Consider the following 21,412-nt stretch of genomic DNA (forward strand, 5'->3'; position numbering starts at 1 on the left):
ATCCCTCTGACGATCAAATCAAAGTTGTGATGGAAACAAGGAGCAGTAGCAAGGAAAAATCGCCTGGGATGAACAAGCCATACAACTAGGGAGAAATCCAAGAAATCACCCTGCGACAGCAGAAGGTAGGACAGGGTGAGGACGCGGGGCTGCCTGATCCTGAGCAGCTAAATGAGAGGGAGGCTGCGGCAGCAGTAGAAGCCTCTTAAAGGGGCCACATCCGCCAGCGTATTTTCGCAGTGATGGACCTGCTCGCTCTGAGCACCAGTGCCTATTCGGCTGCGTGCAGGGGACACCAGGGACTTACAGGGAGACATTGTTGGAGTGAGGGCTGTGGCGAGACTCGCTTGATATGGAAGTGCTGGCAGTATCTATTGTTCCCTGTTGAGCCTTCCCCTCTCCTGGTGCGCAGAAACACCGTCACCATAGCCTGTGACATCATCTAACTGGATAACAGAAGTTGTTCCACCCAGAGGATTCGTTGAAACTCCTCCTCCCCTGACTTGTGTCCCCACCCAAACTACATCCAGGTCTATCCTCAGCGAGTCAGGTGCTCCTTGCTGAGCAGCGCCTAGACTCACACTGGAGGCAGCTGACCTCGGTTTCTGGTGGGGCGTTTTGAGGCAACTGTGAGCACAGCATCTGTGGATTGCTTGCTGCATCTTAACAGGTGGCCCCAGAGAGGTAGAGGCATGGACTGAATTTGGCCTGCAGGCGAACCCCTCTCAAGACTGTGCCACTGGACACCTACTTCACAAATCCACACTAATAAGACTGGGAGACTTAGGAGCCTTGCTTAGTACATAGAAACAGACACGGAAAGATAGCCAAATTGGGAAGACAAAGAAGCAGAAGCCATATGAGAGAACAGAACAGAGATCCAGGTATAATGGAGTCAAGTAATCTAACAGATGCAGAGTTCAAAACACTGGTTACAAAGATGCTCAATGAACTTTTGGGAAGTGTAGAGAACTTCAACAAAGAGATAAAACACATAAAAATGAAAATGGAAATTATAAAAGGGAACCAGTCTGAAATGAAGAACACATTATCTGAGATGAGAAATAGATTAAATGGAATAAACAAAGTAATAAACAAAATGAATAAAGAAGAGGATCAAATGCCCTATCTGAAGGATGGGAAAGCCAAGGCCACACAATCAGAACAGCAAGAGGTAAGATGCCAAGACTTTAAAAATAATTTAAGGAGAATATGGGACACCATTAAGGGTCCTAAAATCTGTCTGATCGGAGTAACTGAAGAAAATCAAGATGTTGAACAGCTGTTTGAAGAAATAATGATGGAAAACTTTCTTGATCTGGTGAAAGAAATGGACATAAAACTCCAGGAAGCTCAGAGAATTCCAAAAATCAGGGATCCAAAGAGGCCTACACCAAGACACATCATAATTAAAATGCGAAAGGTTAAATAGAAAGAAAGAATATTAAAAGCAGCAAGAGGAAAACAGTTTCTTATAAGGGAGCACCCATAAGACTAGCAGCTGATTTCTCAAAAGAAACTATGCAAGACAGAAGGGCTTGGCAAAAAATATTCGACAGGATGAAGACCCAGGATCTACAACCAAGAATCATTTATCCAGCAAAGCTATCATTTAGAGTTGAAGGACAGATAAAGAGCTTCTCAGACAAAAATAAGTGAAAGAAATTTATCACCACCAAGCCAGTATTACAGGAAATGTTGTAGAGGCTTGTTTAAGAAGAAAAAAACATGCATTAAGAACAGGAATAAAGAATGGTAACAACTGTATTCCTGTCAGTAAGTACCTTAAATTGAAAAGAATTAAACGCTCCAACCAAAAGATAGAGTGGCTAAAAAGATAAGAAAACAAGACCCCTTCATATGAAAAGAAAGAGGTTGGAAAAAGATATTGCTTTGATGGACCTAGAAGGTATGTAAGTGAGACAGAGAAAGATAAACACTATATGATTTCACTTATATGTGGAATCTAAGGAATAAAAAGAACAAACTAATCAAAACAGACTCACAAATGCAGTGGACAATTTGGTGATGGACAGAGGGGAGGGGAATTTGGGGGACTGGGAGAATAGCGTGAAGGGTTAAAGAAGTACAAGTTAGTAGCTAATGGATGGGGATGGGGAGCACGGCATAGGGAATGCAGTTAGCATTAATACATTGGCTAAGTGGAGAGTCAGAGGAGGGAGGGAGCAATTGGGGGGATCGTTTTACAAACTATATAGATGTCTAACCAATGTACTGTATACTTGAAACTAATTAAATAAATTTTTTTTAATGAGATGAATAATGAATTAGCTTGAGAAACACGGCATACCAGATGGAAGAGAGAATTAGTGAGCTTGAAGATAGAAATCTAGTAATAATGTAGTAAGAGGGAAGAGCAAACTGAGAGTTAAAAAAAATGAAAGAAACCCACAAGATCTATCTGACTCCATTATAAAGAGCAATATAAGGATAATGGGTATATCAGAAGGAGAAAAGAAGAAAAGGAAACAAAGAGCCTATTCAAAAAATAATCAGTGAGAACTTCTCAAATCTATAGAAAGAGGTGGATCCTCGATTCAAAATCCAACAGAACGTCTAGTTTTCTCATTGCAGAAAGACTTTCTCCAAGACATGTTATATTAAAATTATCAAAAGTTAATGAAAAAGATTTTTCAAGGTGGCCAGGGACAAAAAGACTATAACCTATAAAGAAAACCCCATTAGATTATTATTGGATTTTTCATCAGAAACCTAGAATAGAGTAGAATATAATATTCAAAATATTGAAAGAGAGACCACCAGCCAAGAATAATGTATCCAGCAAAGTTATCCTTTAGATATGAAGAAGAAATGAATTTTTTCCAGGCAAACAGGGAATTTACCACCACAAGACCTATATTATGAGAAATGTTGAAAGGAGCTCTTCCACCTTGAAACAAAAAGATATGTCTACGGCCATGCCACCCTGAACAAGCCCAATCCTGTCTGATCTCAGAAGCCAAGCAGGGTCAGGCCTGGTTAGTACTTGGATAGGAGCCACCTAGAAAGACCAGGTGCTGTAGGCGTAAAAAAATAAAAAATAAAGGATTGTAAGCTGACAAGGTCCTTGCAACCAGTGTGGTCAACCAAGGGTTGCCTCGCCTTAAAAAAAAAAAAATACAAGGATACGATACTGGTGTAAAATAATAGACAGAAACAAGGAACTGAAATTGTGTTTTGGGATAGAGCATTAAACAATTATAACATGAAGGTTCAAAGGGATAAGGCAGTTTTTTGACTATAGATTCTACAATTTGGAAACAAATGCAGAGAACAAAGAGATCTTTTGTAATAACAATAACATAAAAAGGGGAGAGAGTAAAGGATTGAACTTGCACAGGCAAATGAAAATGTTCTCAGAAGAAAAAGGACTAGTGTATATATGAAATCTTTTTCTTTTTTACATACACCTAATGGTAAACACAAAACAAAAGACTGGAGCTAAGACACGTAACATAAAAAAAGAGAAAACAGGAAAAAATAATAGAAAACTACATACCTATCAATAATTATTTTAATTGTAAATAGATTAAATGCTCCATTCAAAAGACAAATAGTTAAATAAATGATACAACATGGATAGACTTAGAGAGTATCACATTAAGTAATAACATAAGACAAATACCATATGACTTTACTTACATGTGGAGTCTAAAGAGCAAAATAAATGAACAAATGAAACAGAGACTTATAGATACCAAGAACAAACTAATGGTTGCAGATGGGAGAGAGGTTTGGGGGCTGAGTGAAAACATGAAGGGATTAAGAACTACACATTAGCAGTTTCAAAATAGTCATAGGAATGTACAGCACAGGGAATATAGTCAATAAAATTGTAATAACTGTATATGGTGTCAGTTGTGTACTAGACTTATCAAGGGGTGGGGATTCACCTCTTAAGTTATATGTGTCTAACCACTATGTTGTACACCTGCAACTAAAATATAATATTGAATGTCAAGTGTAATTGAAAAACATTTTTTAATTAAAATATGTACGAATACATAAAAGAAAGAAAATGGGTTAAAGACTGGAATATAAGACCCAAAACAATAAAATACATAGAAGAAAACTAAACTTATGAACCTTGGTCTCAGAGGTGTTTTTCTGAACTTGTCTCAAAGGCAAAGTTAAATCAAAAATAAATGAATGGGACTATATCAAACTAAAAAGCTTCTGCACAACAAAAGAAACCAACAAAAAAAAAGACAACCAACTGAATGGGAAATTTTGCAACCAATTCCTCACACAGGGGGCTAATATCCAAAATATATAAGGAACTCTTACATTTCAACAACAACAACAACAACAATCCAACTGAAAAATGGGCAGAGGACCTGATCCAGACACATTTCCCAACATACAAATTTCCAACAAACATGAAAAGATATTCAGCTACACTAAGTTTAAGGGAAATGCCATTGGTATTTTGATAGGGATTGCATTGAATCTATAGATTGCTTTGGGTAGTAAGGACATGTTAATGTATTTAATGCTGCTTATCTATTAGCACTGTATATGTTTCCATTTATTGGTATTTTCTTTAATTTCTTCAATGTCTCATAATTTTCTGAGTACAGGTCTTTTACCTCTTTATTTAGATTTTTCTTAGGTATTTTTTTTGTTGCAATTGTTAATGTGATTATTTTCTTAATTTCTTGTTCTGATAGTTTGCTATTGATGTATAAAAATGCAACCAATTTCTGAATGTTAATTTTAGATCCTGCTACTTTACTGAATTCATTTATCAGTTCTAATAGTTTCTAGGTAGAATCTTTAGGCTCTCTATATAGTAACAGGTCATCTGTAAATAATAAGTTTTACTTTTTCCTCTCTAACACCAGTGCCTTTTATTCCTTTTCTTTTCTGATTGCTGTGGCTAGGACTTCCAATACTATGTTGAACACAAGTGGTGAAAGTGGACATTCTTGTCTTGTTTCTGATCTTAAAGAAAACACTTTTAACTTTTCACCATTGGGTGTTGTTAACTGTGTGTTTGTCATATATGGCCTTTATTATGTTGAGATATGTTCTCTATCCTCACTTTGCTGAATTTTTATTATAAATGGATATTGGCTTTTGTCATGTGCTTTTTCTGCATCTATTGATATGATCATATGTTTTTTATCCTTCATTTTTATGTAGTATATCATATTATTGATTGACATGTATTGAACCAATCTCGCATCCAAGGAATAAATCCTACTCTCTCATGATATATGACCTTTTTAATGTATTGCTGACTTTGGTTTTCTAATATTTTGTGGAATATTTTTGCACCTATGTTCATCAAAGATATTGGCTTTTAATTTTCTTGCAATATTGTCTGGTTTTGGAATTGGGGTATAATGCTGGCCTCATAAAATGAGTTTGGGAACCTTTCCTCTTCTTAGTTTTTTCAAATACTTTGAGAAAGATAGGTGTTAATTCTTTGAATGTTTTGTAAAATTTACCATTGAAGCCATCTAGTCCAGGACTTTTGTTTGTCGAAAGTTACTGATTTGATTTTGTTAGTATTTACCAGTCTGTTTAGATTTTCTGTTTCCTTTTAATTCAGTCTTAGAAGACTGTATGTTTCCAGGAATTTATCCGTTTCTTCCGGTTGTCCAATTTGTTGGCATATAATTGTTAATAGTATTTTTTTATAATCCTTTGTGTTTCTGTGGTGTCAGTTGTCACTTCTCTTTCATTTCTGATTTTCTTTATTTGGGCCCTCTTTTTCTTTTTTTCTATCTGGTTAAAGATTTATCAATTTTGTTCATCTTTTCAAAGGGGTAGTGCTTGGTTTCATTCATCTTTTGTATTGTATTTTTAGACTCTATTTCATTTATTTCCATTCTGATCTTTATTATTTCCTTCCTTTGGCTCACTTTGGGTCTATTTTTTTTCTAGTTCCTTTAGGTGTAAATTAGATAGTTGAATTGAGATTTATATTGTTTCTTGAGGTGGCCCTGTATTGCTGTGAATTTCCCTCTTAGAATGCCTTGGTTGTGTCACACAGATTTGGGGGTCATTGTGTTTTTCCTTTTAATTTGTCTCAATGTATCTTTTTATTTCTTCCTTGATTTTGATGTTTACCCATTTATTTAGTGGCATGTTATTTACCCTCCATGTGTTTGTGTGTTTTCAGTTTTCTTCTTGTAATCGATTTCCAGTTCCATACCACTGGGCTCGGAGAAGGTGTTTGATATTATTTCAGTCTTCTTAAATTTATTGAGGCTTGTTTTATAGCCTAATATATGGTCTATCTTAGAAAATGTTCCATGAGCACTTGAAAAGAATGTATAGTCTGCTGCTTGAGGTGAAATGCTCTAAAAATATCACTTAAATTCATCTGATGTAATGGTTCATTTAAGGCCACTGTTTCCTTGATTTTCTGTCTGGATGATCTATCAATTGATGTCAGTGGGATGTTAAAGTCACCTACTGTGACTATTACTATCAAACTCTCCTTTTATGTCCATCAGTATTTGCTTTATGTAATTAGGTACTCCTGCATTGACTGCATAAATGTTTACAAGGGTCATATCTTCCTATTGGATTGATCTCTTTATCATTATGAAATGTCCTGCTTTGTATCTTGTTATAGACTTCGTTTTAAAGTTTTAATTTTTTTCATTTCCACGTGCATGAAATATCTTTTACCATCCCTTTACTTTCAGTCTGTCTGTGTCTTTTAATCTGAAGTGGGTCTCTTGTAGGCATCATATGAATGGGTCTTGTTTTCTTATTCATTCATCCCCCCCCATGTCTTTTGATTGGATCTTTTAATCCATTTACATTTAAAGTGATTATTGATAGGCATGTAGTTATTTATATTTGTTTTCTTTTTTCTGTCTAAACTTATTATTTTTTTAAATTTTATTTTATTATTCCAAGTATACAGTACATTGATTAGACATTTATATAGTTTATAAAACGACCCCATAATTGCTCTTTCTCTTCTTTTTCTCCTCCTTCTTCCTTCTTCTTCCTTGCTTCTCCTTTCTTCTTTTCCCTTCTTCAAGAAGTCCCTTTAACATTTCTTTAATACTGGTTTGGTGGTGATGAATTCCTTTAGCTTTTTTGTTGTCTGGGAAACTAGCTTTGCTGGGTAGAGCGGTCTTGGTTTTAGGTCCTTGCTTTTCATCACTTTGAATATTTCATGCCAGTCCTTTTTGGCCTGCAAAGTTTCTGTTGAGAAAGCATCTGACAGTCTTATGGGAGCTCCCTTGTAGGTAGTCAGCTGCTTTTTCTTGCTGCTTTTAAGTTTCTCTCTTTGTTTTTAACATTTGGCATTTTAATTCTGATATGTCTTGGTGTGGATATCTTTGAGTTCATCTTGTTTGGGACTCTGCATTTCCTGAACTTGTAGATCTTTTTCCTTTGCCAGGTTAGGGAAGTTTTGAGTCATTATTTCTTCAAATACATTTTCAGTTCCTTGCTTTCTTTTTCTTCTTCTTCTGGTACCCCATTTGAATGTTGGTACTTTTGATATTGTCCCAGAAGTCCCTTAAGCTATTTGCATTAATTTTTATTCATTTTTATCATTAATGTTCTGATTGGGTGTTTTCTGCTGCTTTGTCTTCCAAATCACTGATTCGATCCTTTGCTTCATCTAGTCTGCTGTCGATGCCATCTCATGTAATCTTCATTTCAGTTACTGTATTCTTCATGTCCAACTGTTTCTTTTTTATGGTTTCGCTTTTTGTAATTTTTCACTGAGTTCTATCTATTCTTACCCTAAGATCATTGAGCATCCTTATAACCAGTGTTTTGAACTCTATATCTGATATATTGCTTGTCTCCATTTCGTTTAATTCTTTTTCTGGAGTTTTGTCCTCTTGATTTGTTTGGGACACATTTGTCTCCTTAATTTATCTGTCTCCCTATGTTTGTTTCTATATTAGGTAGATCTGCTATGTCTCCTAGTCTTAGCAGGGTGGCTTTATGTAGTAGATGTCCCATGATGCCCAGTGGAACTGTTTCCCTTATCCCTAAGCCAAGTGCTCCAAGGTTGTCCCTTGTATGTGTTGTTTGGTCTCCTCTTGTAGTTCAGCCTTGATTGCTGTTGACACATTAGCGGGTGGGATTGACCCTGAGGCTAATTGGCTGTGGGTATTGGCTGTGACTATAGCAGAATAACTATTTTGTGGGGACTGATTCCACTTTCGCGTGCTTCTAGTGCCTGCTAAGTCCATCCCTTGGATATGTCATTCGTTTCACTAATTGGATGCTCTTGTATGGCCTGAAGCCGGCCACCAGGTATTTGGTTCTGGGGCCTCTTAGGAAGGGCTCCAGTGCTAGCCAGGGTCAGCTGCTGCCTGTGCCTGTTCTGAGCCCACCTGCTAGGAGCTACAAAGTGAACTGTGTTTGGTAGCTGCTTGTGCTGGCCTTGAAGACACCTGGGAGAGTTTATGCTGTGAACTGAGGCCAGCTTCCACTAGTGTCAGACTTGGGGCCGCTTGGCAAGAGATACAGGGCACTCCGAGGCCAGCCGCTACTTGTTTGGGATTTGTGAACCTTTGAGAAAGTTTAGGAAAAGTACACGGCATAGGCTGAGGCCTGCCACTTGTGTGTAACTATTGCTGAAAGAGGTTCGGGCCTGTATACAAATCTTATGGGGGTGGGATCTCGGAATCACCAGGGTACAAGTGTTGTTAGCCAGGTAAATGGAGAATCAGATTTGACAGCCTGCCTACACCTGTAGGCTACATGAGAGGAGGGCTCAACAAAGGAACAATGGTACCTGCTAGCACTTCTGTCTGCTCCTCCCAGCTGTGTAGGGGAGGGCTCAACAAAGGAACAGTAGCACCTGCCAGCACTTCCATCCAGGAGAGAGCTGCCCCTCCAACCCTTGCCCTGATGCCAGACAATTCACTTCCTCCCTGATGTCCCTGATACTTTCCAAGCTGCTCTTCCTTCACTGGAGCTTAAGTTGAGTTTGTCAGCAAGCGACTCTGTGTCCAGGCTCTATAAGAGGATGCCTGGGTCTACTGCCGTTCACAGTATCACCAGGACTGAATCCCCACTGATTTTCACAGCCATATGTGGTGGTAACTCCTCTTCCAGGCAGTGGTGCTCCTGGGTGGAGAGCACTCAGCCATCTTTACTGGAAACTGTTTGTTGTAACTCTACTTTCTCTTGAAGATTTATTTTCTTATATGGTTTTTAATTTGTTGGTTATGAGCTCATCTTCAGTGGGGCTGCTTTTCATGGGAGTCTTATTTCTGCAGATCAACTTTGAGTTTTTCTGAGACATTGAGTTTTACTATTTCTATACCAATTTTTATGTGAATTTCTGTGCTTGGAATTCTGTGTTTCTCTCTTGTACCAGTGATTTCTCATGGGTGATTCTTTTCCCACCCGTAAATCTGGACTCTTTACATTGGACTGGTAGGCAGAATTTTTCTGGTCCCCATTTTACAGATGGAACCAAACTTCGGGATTTTGTTTAGGTTTATATACCACATTATTTCCATCTCCCCCTGAGCCGGAATCCTGGAATCTTTTTCCTAGTCCTTAGCGGTCCCCATCCTTTTTGGTAACAGAGATGGTGCTCCTATGAGAATCTAATGCCTAATGATCTGAGGTAGAGCTGTGGCAGTGATGCTAGCACTGGGAGGCAGCTGCAAATATAGATGAAACTTCACTGCCCACTGCTCACCTCCTGCTGTGCATCCTGGTTTCTAACAGGCCACGGACTGGTACCTGTTTTAAAGCCTGTAACCCAGTTTTGTACACCTTATGAGCCATTTCCATGTAATCTCTTTGAGTTCAATCTTCATTATTGGCACTTGTGCTTTAGATCACTCTTGATACCTAATTGTTGCTTTCTCTTTTATGTATTTTTTTTCATGAGTTTGGAGTAGGAAGAGAGGGTCCTTTTACATCGACCTATTTTATAATATTTATCAAAAGCCGTAAGTTCCAATTTAAACCAAATTTCTTTTCATTGTTTTTTTTTCACCTCTCCTCTTATAATTTTCATTGGCCTTTACTTTTATATACATAACTTTCCTTCCTGAAGTCCTCAAAATACATGAAAAGGATTTTGATTGCAACTCTTTAGACAGAATATCAGTGATGAGATTTTTGCCATTTTGTATGAGATGAGATAATTACAACTCTCTTGAACCAAAATTTATGAAGAGAGATAGCAAGAAGCAATGACGAAAGATGTGCTTATGCCTCTTCATCTCTATTTCTGAAATATTACTTTGTTCTCTTACGCTTCTGTAAGGTAGAGAGTTATTTTTATTAAAATCTTTCATTTTTACCCAAACCTTGTGTATCTTATGGAATAGTTTATTTTTCCAAAATACTTTAAAGAAAAGTTTCTATTCCCAGCCTGCTTGTGATATCCAAGCTTCTGTTGCATTGGCTCAAAGTTCTATTCTACCTCATGATAAACACCTTCATATCTCATTATATCTTAAACTCTGTAAGCTCTCGGAGCAGACTTATACAGGAAACTCGCTGTACTATCTAAATGAGCCATGACAAGCCTGGGAGTGGAATTTACTACTGAGAAATAGACCAAGTGGTATTAAAGGGGCTTGTCCCATGTAGTAATTGCTCAACCCATTAACACTGAAGTAGAAATAGAAACTGGAAGAGTGAACCTTTTTGGCTACTAATTTCCTGTAGCAATAAGGCAGTCGCACTGTACTTATGTATTTCTGTCTCTTTATGTAAAATTGTGCTAGAGGACATTTCTTTTTATTTCTAGGTCTGCTTTTTTATTTGTTTTATTTGCAGCCTTAATATGACTAAATCTTTCAGTACTAAAATTCTAAGATACCAGGAGATGGATTAAATTATTTTATTATTAAGTAGATCCTACAGCTCTCCTTGCTAGGGATGAAGTCCTACTGTGATGAAGTTATATGGTTCAAGGCTGTCAATTAATTCCAGATGTGAAAGAGGGCCTAATCAGAGACTTTCTATAACAGAAAATATACCTACCTTCAGTCATACACCTTGGAGATACTGCGCGTTTCATTCTAGACCTCTGCAGTAAGGCAAATGTCACAATAAAGCAGGTCGTAATCGTTTTTGCTGGTGAAGGGTCTTACCTTTAATTCATAAGGAACGCACCATCTGTGAAGTGCAGTAAAGTGCAATAAAATGAGGTATGCCTGTATTCTAGTTGGATCTTTCCTAATTAAGAGTGTTTTCCTCCCATTTTATTGTTATTCCATCTGTTAGAAGGGATCCAAATAATTGCACAACAGACACAAACTTTTATGCACCCATGACATTCAAACAGTAAAAATATTTTGGCCTGGTCATTTTGGGGAGCTTTCATGTACAAATAGTGTGGACAATGCCCTCTTTCCCAGTCACCATTCTGAGAATTGCTGATGGGCTCCAGAGAGAGAGCCGCCATATTTGTAACATGCCAGTGCTCATTAGTATATCCCATCTCTTTTATCACTAAGATGAGAGCTATTTTAGCAGATGTCAGCTTCTTTGATTGAAAATAAGTATAAATTAATTTAGTTTTTTCCTGATGACAGTTAATGAGGTTACTTCATTTGGGGGCCATAAATAAAGAATGAATAGTCAAGTTTAGTAACTGTTGCATAAAGTAAGTTCTTAGTGAAATGACTCTGTTGAGTCAGCATGTACTTTCTTTGTTCTTCTCTACCTCTCTCTTCCTTTTCCCCCCATTTGTGGTTTCAACAGAACACTTTAATAAGTCCACAAGCCTTAGGTGTAGGGTGTTTGTTGTTTCTTAGTACTTGTGATTGAGAAAATTTACACATTGAGTTTTGAGTGAAGTGACTTCTTCCCTTTATAGTTAACTGGGGTGTCGTTAGTGTGAAGGAGTTTCTTTGTTATAGCAGCTTCTTCTCATCTTTCCATTGTTTAGCTTTGGATCCTTCCCTCTTTCATCTTGCTAATAATTACATCTTTGTTTTCACTTTTAAAGCATAAGTATGTTCCAGCACCGTATTTTTATTTCAAACTAATAGCAAGAGCATCTCTTTAGTTACCAGTTATTGTTTAGGTAAGTTGATGATTCCTTTATGCCACCCAAGATTTTTTACTTAAAGTTGAGTATCTTTTACTTGTTCTTTAGCTTACAGGAATTATATCCTCTATAGTATTCTTTCTCTATCCCAGCTTCTAAAAAGTACTATAAAAGGAGGTTTTTAACTTAGAAGGCACTATGTATTTCATTGACTAGAACTAAACTGAACTGTAGGCTAATAAAAAGTATCAAATGAAAATATTACATCCTTCGTGGATGTAGTGCGAACAGTAGTAGCTTTGATTCATTGTAAATCCCATCTGAATACTGACAACATGGTTCAAAATTTCAGAAGATAAGTCCCAAAGGTCACATTTGTGTGAATGCTCATAGGTTATATGTAAAATGTTATTTCATTATTTTGAAAATAGTAGTATTTGCTCATAAAGTAGGGCAATGTTTGTCATAGCCTCTGACAGAGGTAAGATGAGAGGTGAGTAGCTGCTGAACTGTAATATTTTTGCAGTTGAGATTCTTTTTCTTTTTTAGTGATAAGTTTTTTGCATGAATAGTAGTGATTACTTCATAGGAAGTTTTCCTTTGGATCCCAGAGTATCGAAGCAGATTAGAGCAGATAAAGACCTGAGATTTTTTTTTTTAAAAAAGAGCTCATGTTTAATCATATTAATGTGAGAATTTTTTTGAGGAATTTTTAATGAAAAACAAAAGCTACTTATGTTGTTCCACATGCACAGAATGAAAAAGTACTTGAAATTTCCTTAAGCTTAACTGCTAGACTTTATCTTATAACTTCCTTAAAGCAGTCCATTTATTTATAATAGGGCAGAGGCTCCCAAACTTTCCTGGTTCCAGTGCAATCAGTAAATTTTCATGAATTACAGGCCAAAATAAATGCCTTACAGTTCCTAACAGTAGTAACTAGGTTTGTACAATTTAAATATTTATGTCCAAACTTTATTAATCACTTCAAAATTAGTAATATACATAAATTGAAAAAAATAATATTTTAATTTTATTCTTAAATCACCACAGTAACTTACTAATATGATGTGTGCTTGTTGAGCACTTTACAGTTCTTCATGTAATCATATTGGACATTATCACCTTCATTTCTTGTTCTGTATTTATTCTTGTACACTACTGATCTGTGCTTTTAAATTATAACAGCCATTAAAAACCCAGCTTCACAGAGGTAGCATGAACAGGAATGTAGCGTGCTCTGGTGTTGAAACTGCAAACTACCAGAAGCTAGTAATTTTCGTATTGTCTGACAGATGTCACTATGTTACTCCTACCTCCCAAATTCAAAATATTCTGCCTCTGTGAGTTCTCTGGGCAATTTGGGAACCCTAGTAGTATTGTAGAGAGTAAGATTAGCTAATAACAAGAATTGATGGCACCTTAGTCCAGAAATAATTATTGCTATGCCAGAAAGTGGGTAAATGGTATAGTAGTGTTAACAGTGTAACTGTGACTCTCTTCACGTACCTTTGAGGAAACAGCATGGTATGTTAATTAAGAACAGTGGCTTTCAAACTTTTTTTGACTCGGACCCCAGTAAGAAAAATATTTTACATCTCTCTTTCTCTTTCTTTCTCTTTTTTCCTCCCCGTCCTCTTGTTCCCTCCCCTTTCTTTCACTTTCATACACATACATAATTGAAACAAGCATTTAACAAAACAATACTCTTACTGTGTGCACTGATATTTTCTATTCTTTTTTATTCTTGTTTACTTTGTATTTTAAATCTTGCCCTCAAGACCCACTAAACTGAAGAAGACTAGTTAAGGGCATAAGACCCTGGAGTCCAACTTGGTATGTGATCACAGGAAAGATAGTTAAACTTTCGGCTATTTGGTTTCCTCATTTATAAAATGGAGATTCATAATAATACACAGTGTTGAGAGGATTAAATAAATTGCTACATCTAAAACACTTAAAACAGACCTTGGCTGTTATTTTCTGTTTTAATTATTACTAGAATCTCAATGAATAATCATAGGTTAGAACATTTGGGGACTGGGAAAAAAACAAGATTCAACCTATAAAAATGTCATTTTATATATGTGTGTGTGTGTGTGTGTGTGTGTGTGTGTGTGTGTAGATATATGTATATATATATATAGCAAGTCTATATATATAGCAAATATATATAGAGAGTAAGTTCATATATATATATATACTATATATATATATATAGTATATATATAGCAAGTCTAGACTCGCTTCATATATGTGTGTGTGTGTGTGTGTGTGTGCGTGTGTGTGTGTGTGTGTGTGTGTATTTATATATAGTAAAAAGGTGGATTTTTCAATCCCGGGCAGATATATTTTGTATCCTTTACCAAAGATCTTCTGTATTTATCCTTCTGAATTTGGATCCAGTTGAGAGATAAACAGGGAGTCTAAACAAGAGAGATGAAAGTATTATCTTTATACTGATAAAGTTTATTAGAGTATATGCAGTCAAATGACCTTCCTAATATTTCATGCCTGAATTAGATTTACCCACTACACAGCTGAGTAACTGTAGATATTTTACTACATAGCAAAGAGCAGAACAAAATATACATTCTGTGTAGGCAGGTGAATCCCTGAAGAGAGGAGAGCAGAAGGGGCCAAAATAAGCATGCTCATCTCTTTCTCAAAACTCGCCAATTGGGAGACTGGGAACAGAGGCCTAGAAATGTGGAGAATGACTATTACCCAATAGTGGGTATATTTTACAGGGATATGGAGGCCCGTAATCAAGTTCATATTTTATAACTTTTAGCAGTTAAGTATCCTCTCTGGTATGAACATTAAGGATAGACACACCAGGATTTGAATCCTGCCTGTCTCACTTAATTGCACTGGGTTGGGCAACCTAGAATTTCTAGGAGCCCTAAAACAGACACGACTACTTTGCAAGAAAAGTTGGCCCCTAAACTTCTCTTACCTATTCCATTTGTATAAGATTTTTTATATTTGCTTTTCTCCAACTGCAGTAATGGTAGATGCATAATATTAATAGTTTTTTCTGATAGATATTTTCCTCAGTCCATCCCTGTGTTTAATTATAGTTGGTAATTTCCATGAAGTTGTAGCTAGTAGAGTAGTATATAATGCTTAGTCTAGGTTATTAAGTTATGCTGTTAGGAGTATGTAGAACCCATCTCTTTCATTACAAAAAATAATGGAATACCTTGGCCTACTTTTTAAAGACATACTCATAATAAAAAAGTATGAGTTTCAATTACCTCCACTTTTTTCATCTTCTACTCTTCCTCTTTTTCTTATTCCTTCCTCTTTCTTTTTTTCTACCTTTTACTAAATGTCTACAATAGCACCTGTGTCTTAGTAACCATAGTGGACATTAATAATTCGAACAGGATGGATTCAGTCCTTTTATCCAATACCCTAGTGAAGAAAGGACACATTAAGCAAATAATAATTTAATTATAATATCTAATTCACAAAAAATATGGTATTAAATGAAAATTTATAACAGGGAGTCTGAGCTAATCTGCAGCAATCTTCTCTGTGAAGTAGCATTTAAGACCTGAGGAATGAGAGCAATGTCAGCAAAATGGTAGCATAAGAAGTTCTAGCACTCTTGCCCCTGCCAGAAACATCAATTTAAATAACTATCCTTGCACAAAGATACCTTCAGAGGAGCCAAGGATTTATGTGAGAGATTACAACACCTTCATGAAGTACAGAAATAAAACACATTGAAGGGGTAGGAAAGATAGACTTATACTACTCCCATCACCCCTCCCCCAAGCCCAAGCATCCTAGTGTAGCAAGAAAATGAAATGAGCACCTGGCTTCACCATGGACCCCAGAGTCAGTCCACCCTGGCATCAGGCCAACTCCTGCAATCTTAGGTGGCTCCCTGCAGGGTTCTGTGAGCCCAGGCCCCAGTGCCTGCCAGCTCCTATATCCTCAGGCAGCTCCTATGGCTCCATGCTCCTGATGGTCTCCTGTGAACCCAGGCTTCCAGCACATTCCTGTGCTGGCTTCCATGGCCCTGGGTGACTTCTTTGGTCTCAGGTTTCCAGTCACCTCCTGTGAACCCAGGCTCCAAGTGGATTAGGTAATCCAGTCTGCTAGCTGGGCCTAGCTCCAGGCCAATTACCACAGACTCACCTCAACCCCAGGCCAGCTCCATGACTCCAGACCTCCAGCCAGAACAGCACCAGATGAGTCCCCAAAGGACCTAGACTCCAGACCAGCTACTACAAACCCAGGCTCCCAGCTCACTCCAGTACCAAGAGAGTCTCAGCAGCACTAGCTGCCCTAGCTTCAAAGCCAACACCCATGAAAGCCAGGCTCTGGTCCTTCCTAGTACTGGACCAGGTAACCCGAGGTTGGCCCCAGGGGATCTAGGATCCAGGTGTTTCCATGCAGACCCAGGTCCCTGGCTCATCACTACAAGCTAAAGCACCAGGCCTTGCCCATCCAAGGACTCTAGAAGCCAGCCTGCCCACAGACATCACTAGATGGGCTGACCGGTGAAGGGCTTCGCCTGGCAAAGCCAGTCAGTAAAGACTGGAAGAGGTGCCTGCTTTCTCAAATACACGGTTACCAATGTAAAGCCAAAAAGATCATGAATAATCAAGGAAACATGATTCCACCAAAGGAAATTAATAAAACTCCAAGGAATGACCCTAAAGAAATGGAGATCTATGAAACATCTGAGAAAGAATTCAGAATAATCAATACTCCTAAAGAAATTTAGTGAATTACAAGAAAACACAACTAAATGAAATCAGGAATCAATACATGAACAAATGAGAAGTTCAACAAATAAATAGAAACCATTTTAAAAACAAATCCTAGAGTTGAAAAATATATTTACTAAAATGAAGAATTTAGGTCTACAGCCATGCTACCCTGAACAAGCCCGATCCTGTCTGATCTTGGAAGCTAAGCAGAGTTGGGCCTGATTAGTACTTGGATGGGAGACCACCTAGGAAGACCAGGTGCTGTAGGTGTAAAAAATAAATAAAAAATAAAAAATAAGGGATTGTAGGCTGACAGGGTCCTTGCAATCTGTGAGGTCAACCAAAGGTGGTCTCGCCTGAAAAAAAAAAGAAAAAATAGAAATGAAGAATTCAGTAGAGAGCTTCAATAGCAGACTCAACCAAGCAGAAGAAAGAATTACTTAACTAGAACCCTGGTCATTTGAAATCATGAAGTTGGAGGAGAAAAAAGAAAAAAATGGAAAGGGGTGAAGAAATCCTATGTTAATTATGGGATGCCATTAAAAGAAACAAGCAATGCATTATTTGACCTCCCAGAAGGCATAGAGAAAGAGAAAGAATGAGAAAGCTTTTTTAAAGATATAATGACAGAGAACTTCCCAAATCTGTGGAGATATTAGGATATTCACATTCATGGATATAATATGTCACAACAAAATTTCAGCACAAAATGATCTTCTCAAAGATGCTTTATAATAAAACTGTCTAAAATTAAAGACACAAAATCTTGAAAACAGCAAGAAGAAAAATATTTATTACATATAAGAGAAATTTTGTAAGTCTGTAAGTGAATTTCTCAGCAAAAGCTTTGCAAGCCAGGAGAGAGTGCAGTGATATATTTAAACTGCTGAAAGAAAAATCTCACCAACCAAGAATACTTTATCTGGCAAAATTGTCTCTCAGGAATGAAGAAAGTATAAAGACTTCCCCAACAAACGAAAGCTGAAGTTGTCAATACCACTAGACTTGTCTTACATGAAATGCTGAAAGGAGTTCTTCAGGCTGAAACAGAAGAATGCTAATTATTGATATTGAAAATGTATGAAAATATAAAGCATCTTGGTAAATGTAAGTATATAATCAAATTTGTAATACTGTGATATGCTGATGTGTTAACCACTTAACCCTAGATTAATGGTTGAAAGGATAAAAGTATTAAAAATAAGCTTAGCTACAATAATTTGTTAATGAATACACAATATAAAAAGAAGTAAGTTATGAGAGCAAAAACAAAATATCAGTAAGGGAGCAAAAGGATAAAGTTGCTGTGTACAGAGTTAAGTTGTAATCAGCTTAAAATAGGCTGTTATATCTATACAATGTTTTGTGTAAGCCTCATGGTAACTATCAAGCAAGAACCTACAGTAAATGCACAAAAGATAACGAGAAGGAATCATAATAATGAGAAGTATGCCACTGTGGAAAATCAGGTAACAAATACAGCAAAATAAGAGAAACAAGGTACCTACAGAACAACCAGAAAACAATTAATAAGATGACATTAGTAAGTTCTTACCTATCAATAATTACTCAAAATGTAAATGCATTAAATTCTTTAACCCAAAGGCATAGAGTGGCTGTATGAATTAAAAAATAAGACTTAACTATATGCTGCCTTCAAAAGATACTTCAGCTTTAAGGACACACGTAGACTCAAAGTGAAGGGATGGAAAAAAGATATTTCATGCAAGTGGAAAACAAAAGAGAGTATATGTAGCTATAGTTATATCAAAGAAAACAGACTTTGAATCAAAAACTGTAATAAGACCAGCATCCATTTATGATAAAAATGCTCAGCAAGTGGGAATAGAGGGAACATATCTCAACATAATAAAGGCCATATATGACAAACCTACAGCTAACATACTCAATGAGGAAATGCAAGAGTTTTCCTTAAGATTAGGAATAAGACAAGGATGCCCACTTTCACAGTTCCTGTTCAAGATTTAATTGGGACTCTTAGCCATAGCCATAAGGCAAGAAAGAGAAATAAAATGTATACAGATTGGAGAGGAAGAAGTAAAACTCTCATTATTTGCAGATGACATGATACTATATATAAAGAGCCCTAAAGATTCCACCAAAAAAAACTGTTAGAACTGATCAATGAATTCATTAAAGTAGCAGGATACAAAATTAATATTCAGAAGTCAGTGGCATTTTTATACACCACTGATGAACTTTTAGAAAGAGAAATTAAGTCTACAGCCATGCTATCCTTAACAAGCCCGATCCCGTCTGATCTCGAAAGCTAAGCAGGGTCGGGCCTGGTTAGTACTTGGATGGGAGACCACCTAGGAAGACCAGATGCTTCCTAGGTAGGCATAAAAAATAAATAAAAATTAAAAAATAAGGGATTGTAAGCTGACAAGGTCCTTGCAATCTGTGAGGTCAACCAAAGGTTGCCTCGCCTAAAAAATAAAATAAAAAAGAAATTAAGAAAACAATCCCATTTATAATTGCATCAAAAACATAATAAAATATCTGGGAATGAAATTAGCCAAGGAGGTGAAAGACCTCTTCTCAGAAAAGTATAAGTCATTGAAAAAAAGAAATTGAAGAAGATACAAATAAATGGAAGCCTATACTGTTCTCATGAGTAGGAAGGATGAACATCATTAAAATGGCCATACAACCCAAAGCAATCTATAGATTCAATGCTGTCCCTATCATAATACCAATGACATTTTGCAGAGAGCTAGAACAAATCTTAAAATTTATATGGAACCATAAAAGACTCCAAATAGCCACAGCAATCTTGAGAAAGAAGAACAAAGTTGGAGGTATCACACTACCTGATATCAAACTATACTACAAGGCTATAGTAATCAAAACAGCGTAGTACTGGCATAAAAACAGATACGTAGATCAATGGAACAGAATAGAGAGCCCGGAAATAAATCTACACCTATACTCTCACTTTAATATATGACAAAGGAGGTGAGTCTATACAATGGGGGAAAAAACAGTCTCCAATAAATGGTGTTGAGAAAATTGGACAGATACATGAAAAAAAAAATGGACCACCTTCTTACACCGTATAGAAAAGTAGACTCAAAATGTATTAAAGACTTGAATGTATGACCCCAAACCATAAAACTTCTAGAAGAAAATAAAGGCAGTAATCTCTCTATATTGCTGCTAGTAATTTAATTTTCAGACATGTCTCGGGCAAGGGAAACAAAAGAAAAAATAATCAAATGCAACTACGTCAAACTAAAAAGTTTTTGCACAGCAAAGGAAACCATCAACAAAACAAAAATACAACTGGCTGAGTTGGGGAAGATATTTGCTTATGATACATGTGATAAGAGGTTAATATCCAAAATATATAAAGAATTCATACAACTCAACAACAGAAAAACAATCCAATGAAAATGTGGACAGAAGTCCTGAATATATATTTCTCCAAAGAGGAAATACAGATGGCCAATAGACATATGAAAAGATTCTCAAGGTCACAAGATAACTAATCATCAGAGAAATGCAAATTAAAACCACCTCACACCTGTCAGAATGGCTATAATCAGTAAATCAAAGAACTAGAGTTGGTAAGATGTGGAGGAAAGGGAACCCTCATACACTGTTGGTGGGATTGCAAATTGGTACAGCCGCTATGGAAAACAGTCTGGAGATTTCTCAAAAAATTAAAAGTGGGGATACCTTTTGACCCAGCAATTTGATAATTTACAAAATGATAATTTGTAAAGATCTATGCACCACAAGATCTTGTGCTGTTTGTGGCAGCACAATTTACAATAGCCAAGATATGGAAACAACCTACCATTCACAGTGACATGGATGGATCTATTTCACATGCTGAGTGAAATAAGTCAGATAGAGAAAGATAAATACCATATAATTTCACTTGTAGACAGAATCTAAGGAACAAAAAGAACAAACTAATCAAAAGTAAACTCATAAATATAGAGGACAGTCTGGTGATTGCCAGAGGGGAGCGGAGTTCGGGGGGCTGGGAGAAAGGGGCGAAGGGTTAAAGAAGTACAAATTAGTAGTTGATAGATGGCCTTGGGAATGGGGACCACAGCATAGGGAATGCAGTTAGCAGTAATGTAATCGCTAGGTGAGAGCCAGAGGAGAGGAAGTGTAATCAGAGAGATTGTTTCATAATCTATGTAAAAGTCTAACCAATGTACCATATACTTGAAACTAAAAATAAAATTTTTTTAAAACTGTAATAAGAGACAAAGATGGTCATCAGGAACACATAACATTAGTAAATATTTGTGTACCTAACATAGGAGCACCTAACTTTATAAGGCAGTTATCTATGTGGAGAAAGAGACAGCAATACAGTAATAGAGGAATTCCCTACCCAACTTTCAACAGTGGATATATCATCCAGACAGAAAATCAATAAGGAAACATTGGACTTAAGAGACATGTTAGATCAGATGGACCTAACAGAAATTTGTAGAACATTCCATCCAACAGCAGCAGAATATACACTCTCATGTGTAAATGGAACATTCTCCAGTTTAGATCATATGTGAGGCCACAAAATGGGTCTTATTAAATTTAAGAAGATTGAAATAATGTTAAGCATCTTTCCCAACGACAGTGGTACGAAACTGAAAATCAACAATAGGAGGAACACTGGAAAATTCATGTGTAGAAATTAAACAGCACACTCCTAAACAAC

At 36.7% G+C, this 21,412-nt stretch overlaps 1 protein-coding gene and 2 pseudogenes across 7 annotated transcripts in view; all 3 read left to right on the top strand.

Moving 5' to 3' along the window:
- ERC1 (ELKS/RAB6-interacting/CAST family member 1) overlaps positions 1 to 21,412 on the top strand; it is a 482,353-nt gene that overhangs the window by 276,072 nt on the left and 184,869 nt on the right. The gene's annotated exons all lie outside the window — the stretch shown is intronic.
- LOC120607450 (uncharacterized) lies at positions 16,862 to 16,980 on the top strand (annotated as a pseudogene).
- LOC120607604 (uncharacterized) lies at positions 18,951 to 19,069 on the top strand (annotated as a pseudogene).

The sequence above is a fragment of the Pteropus medius genome, unplaced genomic scaffold, assembly GCF_902729225.1.
Source record: "Pteropus medius unplaced genomic scaffold, Ma_sr-lr_union100, whole genome shotgun sequence".
In the NCBI taxonomy this organism is placed as follows: domain Eukaryota; kingdom Metazoa; phylum Chordata; class Mammalia; order Chiroptera; family Pteropodidae; genus Pteropus; species Pteropus medius.